The 11,900-nt window shown below is 39.9% G+C and overlaps 1 long non-coding RNA gene across 1 annotated transcript; it reads right to left on the bottom strand.

Moving 5' to 3' along the window:
• Window positions 1-2,419: 2,419 nt before the first annotated feature.
• LOC140531540 (uncharacterized) lies at window positions 2,420-4,558 on the bottom strand. The gene is made up of 2 exons (XR_011976363.1): window positions 4,445-4,558; window positions 2,420-2,687 (listed from the first exon to the last, which is right to left on the bottom strand). It is a non-coding gene; the product is annotated as an uncharacterized lncRNA (long non-coding RNA).
• Between the last annotated feature and the right edge of the window lie 7,342 nt (window positions 4,559-11,900).

Here is an 11,900-nt window from a genome sequence, read left to right as displayed (position 1 = left end):
AAGTTTGGGTGCAGCTTATTGTCCATTGTCAGTGTCTGTCCAAGTGCTCATGAACTCGCTGAGTGGGTGAGTCTTCTAATAGCATGATCTAGACTTGGCCTTTATCCAGGGAGGACAGCTACTCTGCACTAATTCTATGGATGAATCCATGAATGTTGGATTCTGTCTCCTTTCTTCCTAGTGATAGTAGAGGGACAAGTGAAGGGTATTCTTCTCTGGAGAGATTCTAGGGTTGAGGTGTTAAATTTAACAGTAGGGTCTCAAAGTAGAAAGTTTTTGCAGCCAAGAGACCTGGTGGGGTCAATTTAGTAGCTCAAGGCTACTGAGCTGACAGGCAGGAAAGAGACAGATTACCAGAACTGCATCTGGGCAGATCAGATGGAATTTATGAGTCAGAGACATTCTTGGAAGCTAGGGAGGCAAACAGGGATAAGGGAGGCTGGGCTCAACATTACCAAAGCCAAGAGATGCATCTAAGAGGAGAAATCAGGGGGCAGCAGGTCCCAAATAAGCATGGAACAAAGTGGGAAGGGAAGCTCCAGGATGCAGAGAGACTCATGTAATTGACAGTGATGGGGTCTCCATGTGCCCATACTCCTTCGTAGGGTCCTGGATGGTTATCCTTCCATGGTCCTTAAAGGGGCTTGATTGGCTCCACGCTAACTGGGCTCCAACAGATGGAGTGAGAGAGCACAGCCCAGGGAACACATCCCATCCTTCGGACCATGCCAGAGGTCTTGTCTCATTTCCCAAAGTCTAGGCCACGGGTTTTATATTCATTTCTCTTGCTGGCAGTTTCTGACAGGCTAATTTGATGACACAACCTTCCCTGCAGATACTTAGGCCCACACCTTGGAGAGACTGGGGAGAAATGGGGGACCTTTATTTGTCTGCTAATCCTCAAAATCTTACTTTGTGTTCCATAGTACTATCTCCCTGGAACAATAAAAAATACACGAGCTTTGACTGACTGAAGAGCAAGCATGGATTTAGTTTTTCATATTTTGGCTGCATTAATTTAAGCTTCTCGTGTACACAGGGCTATTTTTGTCTCCTGTTAGCTCTATCAAGAAGAAAGCATCGGCTATAGCTCTGTGGCCAGGCCGATTGAAACAGCCCTCATGGAATCAAATGGTCAAAGAAGTGGTCATTCTTCTCTCACTCGAAGATGGACTTTACATGTCTTGCTTAAATTGACCACCCAAGAACCCAGGCATCAAGAAAGAACTAACTAGGAGGCCACGGAAGAAGAAAGAGATGGGGGTGCCTTTTCCCAGCCAGCTCTCTTCCCTAATTGCTTGTCCACATGGCAGCTTCCATAGCAGAAGCAGCAGCCTTTGACCTCGGCAGCAGTAGCTGTGCCTGCTAACAAGGGCCACCGTAGCAGTTCCTACAGGGCCATAATGAACATGCTTGTGTCTATGGAGTGAACTGCAGGAGACTGCCAATAAACCACTCACCCGGAGCTTGGTGACTGGAAAGGAAGGAAAGCCTCCACTGGGGAGAGGCAAAGCATAACTCTGGAGCTTGGAAACTGCAAGACCTTTTTTTGTTATGGCCAGGATGCTCATGGTACCTGATTCAGGATTTGTATGTGCTCCTACATGTGTGTGGATTCTTGAGTGACCCTGTTTACATCAATTTATAGCACGACACAAAATAAAAGTTATTTTGAAGATTGAATTCCTCTATTTCTCCATTACCAATTTTATGTAGAATAAGAAATAAGCAAGGGAACCTGGGTTCAAATCTCAACTTTGATACCTTCTTTGTGACTTTGGATAAGTTACTTAGCCTCTCTGGGCCTCAGTTTCTACATCTATAAAATGAAGGGGTATACCAGGTGGCTCCAGCTCTAGAATTATGATAGGGAAGCAAATAAGTATTTAAACAGCACCTACTACATGCTGGATACTGTGCTAAGTGCCAAATTACTGGCAAATTATACTGTGCCAAATTGTTGACTCTTAGTGACCCCATTTGGTTTTTTTTTTTTTTTTGGAAGAGCGATTTATTATTTCCTTCTCCAGCTCATTTTACTGATGAGGAAATTGAGAGAAACATGATTAGCTGACTAGTTCAAGGTCACACAGCTAGGAAGTGTCTGAGGCCAGATTTGAGCTTAGGTCCTCCTGACTCCAGGTCCAGTGCTCTTTCCACTTTGCCACCTAAATATAGTAAAAACTATATTTATTGTATGAAACAAAGAAAACAATCATTTTGAAGATTGATTCACCCCCTCCTTTGCTTTCCATTTATACATCTTTTATGAACATTTCTAATGTGCTTTTGCCCCCATTAGAATGCGATCTCCTTGAGGGCAGGGATCCTCTTTTCACCTTTATTTGTATCCCTAGCCCTTACATAGTGCTTGGCACATAGGATGTGCTTAATTAACACTTGCCAAGTGCCTGAATGATTGAATGAATGGTGCTTTTAATGCTTCATCTGTAAATAGTCCATTACAGTAAATCCAAATAATCTGGGTTCGGATCTCATCTCTGCTGTTTCCTGTGTGATCTTGGAAAATTCATTTATCTTCCCTGGATCTCAGTTTCTCCATATGCAAAACAAGGGGGGTTAGACTAGCTGACATCTGGAGTCTCTCCTGGAGCTAGATCAAGGTAGGATGCTATGATCCGCAATTGGTGTATGTGCTGCTTGGTGACTTCAGTGCCTGGGGAGGACTGTGAAAAGTATATTGGAAAAAATGGCCCAGAATTAAGAAAGGCTCAGTGTTTTAGAAAAACTCAGAAGCCTCATAATTTTATATAATAAATGCTTATTTTTAATAATATTTTATTGCCTCATTTCTTTTTTTATGTTACTATCATTTCCTAATGACTTCTTCCCCCAGTAATAATAACTAGCATTCATATAGAACTTCATAAGGTTTGCAAAGCATTTTGAAATTATCTTCACACATTTCTGGGAAGTACTACTCCTACTCCTACTCCTACTATTGCTACTACTACTACTATTACTACTATTTGCTGCTGCTGTTTTTGTTATTACCTTTTTACAGATGAGGAAACTGAGTCAAAGGTTAAATGGCTTACCTAGGGTCATACAGTGTCTGAGGCAGGATTTGGACTCAGGTCTTCCTGAGTCTTTGTGATCTCTTTGTTATACCACTTAGCTGCTACACAGAGGGGATCTGAAAGGTCATCCCAGTGCAGATTGGCAGCTCACAGTCATACTCATTGCAGATTGCGTCATCTAAGGACTAGTCCAAGTTAGAGAGGCTTATTATCAGAATGCTGGCCACTCAGTATTGAATTTTCTTTTCTACTACAAGTAACTTGTGAAACTGTTCCCTAAAGTATAGTGACATGGTCAATATCAGTAGAATGAGAACCCACAGCTGCTGAAATCATGGATGCTTGGATTATTGAAATGAATATCAGATTGGATGAATTCCATATTACTATGTGATAAAACTGTCCTCTGATAAGACTCTATCATAAGTAAAGGCTTCTAAGAGTGTGAGATTCTATGCCCCCAGATTTGTCAGTTAAAGAACCATGATTTACTTTTTGTTAATTGGTCACCTGCGTCTTTGGATGGTAGTAGGGTATGGTCAAGCCAGTAGCACTGAGGTGGGGCACTAGATTTGAAGACAGGAAAATATGACTTCAAATTTGCCTTCAGACACTGACTACTTGTGTGACTCTGGGCAAGTCACTTGGTGCCCCAATTTCCTCATTCATAAAACGAGGGGTTTAGACTTCATGACCTCTAAGTTGTTCCCTTTTAGCTCTAAATCTATTATTTTGCATTTTATATGGAGGTGTTTTAATTTCTTTAAATCTTGCCATAATCGGAAGATATCATTTATGTATACAAAAAAATATGAAAAAGCTATTTCAAAAAGTGAGTAGAATGGAAGGACCAGAAGCCCCTCTAATATTAAAGAATATTATTTCAATTTATCTCTTCCCAAGGTACCACCATGTTCCTTTGTGGAGACGGGGAACTATGGTGGTACTGTAAATAATGTCACTTTTTCAACATGGTTTGACTGAACTTTACTCCTCCCTGACTTCTAAATTCTTTGAGACATAGACCACCCAAGATGGGGGGAGGGGTGTCAGGGATGTTAAATTAAATTTATTTCCTTTCAACCTCTCACTCTCCATAGAATCAGAGAATCCTAGAGTTTAAGGTAACTTCTAGGTCCTAATTCCATTTCCCAGTTTGATGAATACATTATTTAACACTACATCTAACAGGTACTTGCCCATTCTATTCTTAAATATCATCAGTACTGAGGAATTCACTTCCTTAAAGGCAACTTATTCCATTTTGTTCCATTTGAGATTAACACTATTAAAAAGTTATATTCATCAGAAAGCTGAAAACCATCCATTGAAATGGAATATATGTATATGTATACATTCACATATAAGATACACATACATACATGTATGTGTATTCTGCTTACTTTCAGATTTTACTTGGTATTCATTGAGGGCATGTTGACATTCATTGGGTTCAAATGCCTTAACAAAGTCCTTTCAGATCCTGAAGCCTTTGTCTTCCACAGAATGATAGCATTTTGGAGTTGGAAGAGACATCAGACCAACTTATCCAACCCACACAAGTAAAAATTCCTTCTGTTCCATTGTTGTGATGACATCATGCATTCTCTGCTTGATTGCCTTCAGTGAAGGGCAGCCCATTGTTTTCTGGAGCTATCCATTCCACTTTTGGACAGCTCCAACTGTTTAAATGTTTTTCTTTACAAAGAGCTGAAATCTGCCTCTCTTGGACTTCCACTCATTATTCTTAGTTCTGGCCTGGAAGAGCAAGGACTCTGAAGGGAATGGATGAGCAAAAATAAACAGGCTGCCAGCAGTTTGCCTCAACACATCTCATCTGGAATATCACGAAAACCTCATTACCGTTCTCCATGTACCTAGTTTGTCCTCTTGGTCATCTGTCTCTCACACAGCTGCCCACATCTGACCACATCACCCCTTTGCTCCAGAAGCTCCAGAGATTCCCAGAGACACCCTTCTGCCTCCAGGATAAGAGACAAAACTCCTTTCTGAGGCATTAAAATGCTTCAGAAGACTTGGATAGACTGATTCAAAGTCAAGTGAGAAGAGCCAAGAAAATGATTTATATAATAACAGCAATATTTTAAAGAAAATCAACTTTGAAATACTAAGTGACTCTGATTAACACAGTGACCAAGCACACTTCCAAAAGACTCGTGATAAAATATGTTATCTTCCTCCAGAGAGAGAACTGATGGACTCAAGAGAGCAGATTTAAATATATTTCCCGTTTTTTGCCTTCCCTTCTCTTTCCTCTCCTCTTCTCCCTCTCCTCCCCTCCCCTTCCTTCCTCTCTTCTCTCTTTCCCCTTTTGTTTTTCTTTTCTTTTTTCTCTTCTCTCTTCCTTTCTTTCCTTTCATCTCTCTTTCTCTCCCTCCCTCCCTCCCTTCCCTTTCCTTTCTTTAGTATATGACTCTTGTGGGAGAATTTGTTTTGCATGACTATACACATTTGTAATAGGATTTCTTTTTCTTGCTTTCTCAATTGATGGGTGAGGGAGAAGAGGGAAGGAGAAAATTCAGAACTGAAAATAAAATAAAATTGAACTAAAAAATAAAATTGCTCCATAATCTGTCCACATCCTACCTTTCTAGGCTCATTGTACACTGTTCTTCACACACTGTATATTCGAGCCCAAGTGGCTCTAACCTGGATATGATATTCCAGTTTGTGGCTCCATATATCAGCAAAGGCTCTCCCCCATTGCCTGGAATTCACTAGCTCCTAATCTGCCTTGTATGGAATCCTGAGCTTCCTCTAAAGACAGGGGCACCTGAGTTCCAGGGGGTCAGTGAACTTGGATGAGGAAATATTTTGCTAACTTTATGTCTATAAAATTGATTTCTTTTGCATTTTATTTTATGCATTTAAAAACATTATTCAAAGAAGTCAGTCTTTAACACACTTCTTCAATCCAATCTTCTGGAAGAAGACTTTCTAGGTTTCCTTTGATTCTGGTGCCTTTCCTCTGAGATTATCTCTAATTGAACATTCTATATCTATCTATCTATCTATCTATCTATCTATCTATCTATCTATCTATCTATCTATCTATCTAATCTATCTCTGTATATCCATCCATTCATCCATCCATCTAGCCATCTATTTATCATCTGTCTATCTGACTGTCTACCTATCTGTCTCTGTCTCTCTCTTACTTGTACATAGTTGCTTGCATGTAATGTTTCAGATTAGACACTGAGGTCCTTGAGAGCAGGGGCTCCAATTTATCTTGTTTCTGTCTTGTACATAGCTATTTTCATTTGTCTTCTCTCATTTGCTTTTCATTGTCCTCACTGATTAGTCCAGCTCACAGGAGGTGCTTAATAAAAGTACTTGTGGACTGATTGTTGACTGATCCCACTGCCAAAGGGTCTGTAGATACATAAAAAATTAAGGACTCCTGTTCTAAGGTCCAACTTAAGTACCACCTCCCACAGGAAGGCTATGCATGATTCCTCCAGTTGAGAATGCCCTCTATTGCTATCAGAAGTGATTTTGAATTTATTTAAATAATTATTTGCTTTATAAATAAACTTTGTACTTACTTATCTGTATATATGCTGTTTCCTCCTAACAGAGAGTGAGCTTCTTGAGATTTGGGGACTGTTTCATTATTTGCCTTTATATCTTTTGTACCCAAAGCAGTACCCGGCACCTGGTAGGTGCCAAATCAGATGAATGCCATCTCTAGTCACCAGAGTGTTTCTGCTGGACTTGGGTTATAGAAATCGCAGCATCTCATCTTATCATCAATTAATATTTTAGTGCCCACTTGGAACTGCTGCACACTGCTAACTGCTGTTCTAGAAAAACTTTAGTTTGGGAAACGCTGCCAACCAGGCCCAGAACTCTGGGAAGGAACGAACAACTCATTGCTAGCCATCTTGCCAAGATCCATTTCTTTGCAGTTGTAGAACCCAAACCCATATCAGCACATTAAAGTCCTGTAGGAGAGACAAAGATTCACACTTTCAAAAGAACATCATATTCCAAGTTCCTGGCTAATTTTTTTCATCTTTTCTTTCTTTTTATTTTTCAGAGAATCTAGGGAGCATACCGAGGATGAGATTGCCAAATGGAGTTACATTATCCTCAAAAAATGCACTTCGCTGGGGAGCAAGACCTTCCACAAATGAAAACGGGTAAATGGTAATATCCCAACAAATTAACTGCAGGAGAAGCTCTTAGGCATAACTGTGAGCCATTATAATTAAGGATTGGGAAAATATCAGTATTTAATTAGGGCCTCTTTTCTTGGTGAAATGCTGTCGTTTTGTTGTTTCTTCAGGTGTAAACAACTAAATATGCCCACTTACAAAAGTTGAATAGGATCATAGCACTCGTATTAATTTGCTTAACGAGGCTTCCTAGCCTGTTCTGCTGCGCTTGATCAAAGCTGAATTTTAAGAGCTTTGTAACTTCAGTGGGGTTTCTCCATTTCAGCAACACAGTACAGCTCCCTGGGTGTACTTTCTTGTGAAACACCAGGGACGGCCCCGCAATGGTATTCGATCCAACCCCATAAACACACCAACGCAAGCCTAATCTAATAAGCAACGTGCCGCTCAACATTTAATGCATATTAGTTTTTTTTTAAGCCCTTTGAAATCAATTTTAGAGGCAATCAAATCCCTCGTCTACAGGAAAATGCTTCGACTCCGTTCCTCTGCCGCAGCAAGCGGTTTGGAAATTGGTTTGTACCAGCTCAGATGCGGATTTAGAAACAAATCCACTTAGGACATGCATATTGCATGTCTCGAAGATCTGTTCGAGCCCCCACTGTCTGCCACTCAAACTCGCTGCCACATATCACCTTTCATGCCTCTTTTTATGGGGGGTGGTAGTGAAGGGAATCATGTAACTCCAAATGTTTTTTCCGTTGTGATGGAAAAGATGAAGAATTATCAAGGCTAACACTACAATTTAACGCTTCAGAGAAACAGTGTATATCATTACTCCCTCTGTAGCCAGGCACACTAATTAATATTTATTGCACCTGTCAAACCAGCAGCCATGGTCAATTCATTGTCGTGGCAGTTCAATGGGAGGCTGGACACCATATTTCTCCTTGGCAGGCATGTTTAGGTCATCAACAAAGACAAAAGCCCCTTCTCCCCAGCGGAGCCCTGCAAATCCTTTCCTTTCTCCTACAAAATTAAATCATTAATTTTATTTGGGTTAATTCCTATCCTTGTTGGAAAAAGTAGTTAGGAAGGAAAGGGGGAAAAAAAGGAAAAGAGAAGAAAAGAAATTGCAGTATTTGGGGGTAAGCTGTCTAACATTTATTAGAACCACAGCTTTAAGAATCCATGACCTTTGATTTTTATCAGACATCCCTTAAAGGTCACAGAAATGTGGGGAAGACATGGCTATAAATCCACATGAAGTTTAATCAAAGGTGGCAAGCTACCCACATTGTAAACAAGTTAATAAAAGCTATTTCACTTAAAACTTTTGTTAAACAGTGTCAACAATGACAGCAAAAACAACTCCAAACAAAACAAAAACCCAAGTCCCATCAATAGGTAGCTGGCAAAGGATTTAATTAAGCAAGCAGCAAAATAACAAATGGCCATTGGTATCTCCCCTTCAATAAGGAATTTGGCAAGGTGAGCCAGGCGGCTTATATCAATGCTGTGAATCATTCTATAGTGCATCGTGGTAAGCCCTTCACTGCTGAGGAACTGTGTTTACTGGAAAATTTAATTATGAGGGAAAGTAATTGACAGTAGAGGAAAGTGGGGCACCAAATAACTTCTATGGAACTCAGGTTTCTATTGATTCTGTTACTGGCACCTGTGGCATTATCAACCCATCCACAAACTTGTTTGGTTTGGAATATCAGCAAGGTTGCTATACACAGTTTTAATGGAGGCTTACTTAGGTCACTTGATTTTTCCTTGAAAAGAAAGAGTCCCTCGTTCGTGACCACAGTGAACACGATGATATTTTCCAGGAACTAGACTATTGGAGTCAGGACAATGGGAAGCATTCATTTTCTCAAGCAGAGGTTTTCAACCCTTTTTTTGTGTGTGTGCCTGGGACCCCTTTGGTGGTGTGAGGAAGCTTTTGGAACCCTTTTTAGACTAATGTTCTTATATTCATAAAATGAAATACATAGATTACAAAAGAGAACAATTTGAGCAATATTAGGTTATCAAAATACGAAGAAAACAAGTTTGTAGAGGCCCCCTGCCCCCGGGTAAGTAGTCCTGCTATGAAGAAGTCTTTCTTCCAGTTTTGAAACTTTATTAGCTTCAAAAGAATTTTAGTTCTTTGAAGGCACTGACTTCGTGACCTGGGATAGGTCACCTCACTTCCCTGGGCCTTAGTTTTCTCATCTGTAAAATGACTGGACTTGATGACCTGTTTCAGCTCTAGATCTAGAGGGCCTGATCATAGTAGGTGTTTAAGAGATATTTGTTGAACTGAATAGATTTGTGATCTCATTGAGGTGGGTACTCCCTCTGAAGATGTCAGCTATCCATACCTATCCATCCTCAGTGATTTTTGTTCAGGGCTTCTTTTAGATTTATCAGAGTAGGGTTCACCCAACATGCTGTGGTGTGAGCCTTCCTTTAGTTCTTGTGACATTGGGTGGATGCCAATGGAATATTAAGACTATCTTCTAACTATCCCTTTCTTTTACCACTATGATATATGGGATTTACTTATATTTCAATGTCATTTCCTTCTTTCTTGTCATTCATTCCTTTGAAGATGTCTTTTACACTCATTCTGTTGAGTGCTTCCTCATGTGAATCAAGGTTATCTCTCCCACCGCATCCCTCGCCATTGCCCTTTGGGTGGCCTACAACAATTCATTATAAATGATAGTATTCTATGCTTTGCAGTCATGCAGTATTGGTGCTAAAATGGGGCGGGGGGAGTTGTTTTAGTTGGAAGGTTGGATCATTAATAGCCAACTCAACACCTAGCATAGTACCTGGAATGGAGTAGGTACTTAATAAATGCTTGTTGATTGATTTTTTTTTAAAAAAATGATCTGTGCAAATTTCCAAAGACAATCCAACTTTTATCTTATTCAATTTGGGCCCAGACCATCATTCTTTTCCAGCATCTGGCCAGTTAAATGTATTGATGGATGAATTCTACAACTTGAAAATATACTTTTTGCTCTTTCTCTGTTACAAATTGTATCTTTCCTGCTTTGATCATCTCTTGATTGTTGCCATTTTCTCTCAAGGTCCTTTCTACCAGCCAACATCAAATTATTAACCATCCTCTCGTCTGACTATGGTCATGGACTTCTTTTTGAAATTCTTTCATGTCTTTTCTATTATCTTACTAAGATCACAGATTTAGAGCCAAAAGGAGTCTTAGATTCCAGCAAATCGAACCTTTTTATTTTAAAGATGAGGAAAATGGAGACTGGGAGAGATTAAGGAACTTGCCCAGGGTCACACAGAGAATAAGTGTCTAATGTAGTGTTTGAACTCTGGGCTTCCTGATTCCAAATCCACCACTCTACTCACTGGACCACCTTGTCTCATAAAGAGATAGAATTCATAGTTTGCCACTATTCTGCTTTGGTTTATTCTTGGTCCCCAACTTTGGTTGCCATCTAGTCCCTTTAGTACATTTCCTAACCTTTCTGAACCTCAGTTTCCTCATCTGGAAAATGTTGATAACATTAGCAGCTACCTCACAGGACTGCTAAAGGGATCCAATAAACATGTATGCAAAGGACTTTGCAAACTCCAAGAGACAGAGTGATGTAATGGATAGAACATTAGAAGTTCAAAGTCAGAAAGGTTGACTTTACTCCTTTAGACACTGAGTAACCCTGTCAGTTAACCGCTGTTGGCCTCAGTTTCCAAATATGGAAGATGGGAATATCTGGGTATGCTTCCCTCATAAAGTTGTTAGGTGGCGTAATGGATAATGCTGGACTTGGAGTCAGGAAGACACAAATTTGAATGCTGCCACAGATGTTTCCTGGCTTCATGACCCTGGGCAAGTTATTGAACTTGTCAGTCTCAGTTTCCTTATCTGTTAAATAGGGATAATAATAGCTCTTACCTCACAGGGTTTTGTTTTAAAGATCATATGTGACACTATGTGTAAAATGCTTCGCAAAGCTTTAAGTGCTCTAGAAATATTAGCTATCATTACTGTTGTAAGGATCATATGAGTTAATATCTATAAGATTTTCTATAATAACTAAATATATATGTGAGCTGGAAGTATGATATGGCTGATTGTAATGTCATTTGTATGCTTGAGATATTGGGAGAACTCAGAAAAGGTATGTTGGTTGGATCTACTGTAACAAGCTTATAGGAAGATGTAATCAAGGTTCAGCTAGGTGTTACCATGGTGCACCACGTCTGGAGTCAGGATGACTTATCTTCCTGAGTTCAAATCTGGCCTCAGACACTTACTAACTATATGACCCTGGACAAGTCACTTAACCCTGTTTGCCTCAGTTTCCTCATCTGTAAAATAAACTGAGAAGGAAATGGCAAACCACTCCAGTATCTTTGCAAGAAAACCCCAAATGAGGTCATGAAGCATTGGACACAGATGAAAAATGAACAAGACGAGAGTAGGTGCTATTATTATCATCCCTATTTTCCAGATGACAAAAATGGGACTCAGAGAAACTAAGAAGTGGACAAATGAACTAGAAAAAGACCCAAGTTAGGGACGGAAAACAGACCAAAGTAGAACGGTAGCAAACTATGAATGTTATCACCTTAGAATTATCAAAGATATGTATGGATTGTGAACTGCATTATGGGAGGAAATACCTACATTTGATCAAGTGGCATATAAGATTATTTTTCTCTCTCCTACGTCTGCCTGTTCTCT

The sequence above is a fragment of the Notamacropus eugenii genome, chromosome 3 (assembly GCF_028372415.1).
Source record: "Notamacropus eugenii isolate mMacEug1 chromosome 3, mMacEug1.pri_v2, whole genome shotgun sequence".
NCBI classification, from domain to species: Eukaryota; Metazoa; Chordata; class Mammalia; order Diprotodontia; family Macropodidae; genus Notamacropus; species Notamacropus eugenii.
The sequence above is the reverse complement of the archived record's forward strand: the minus strand, read 5'-3'. Positions and strand labels throughout refer to the sequence as shown.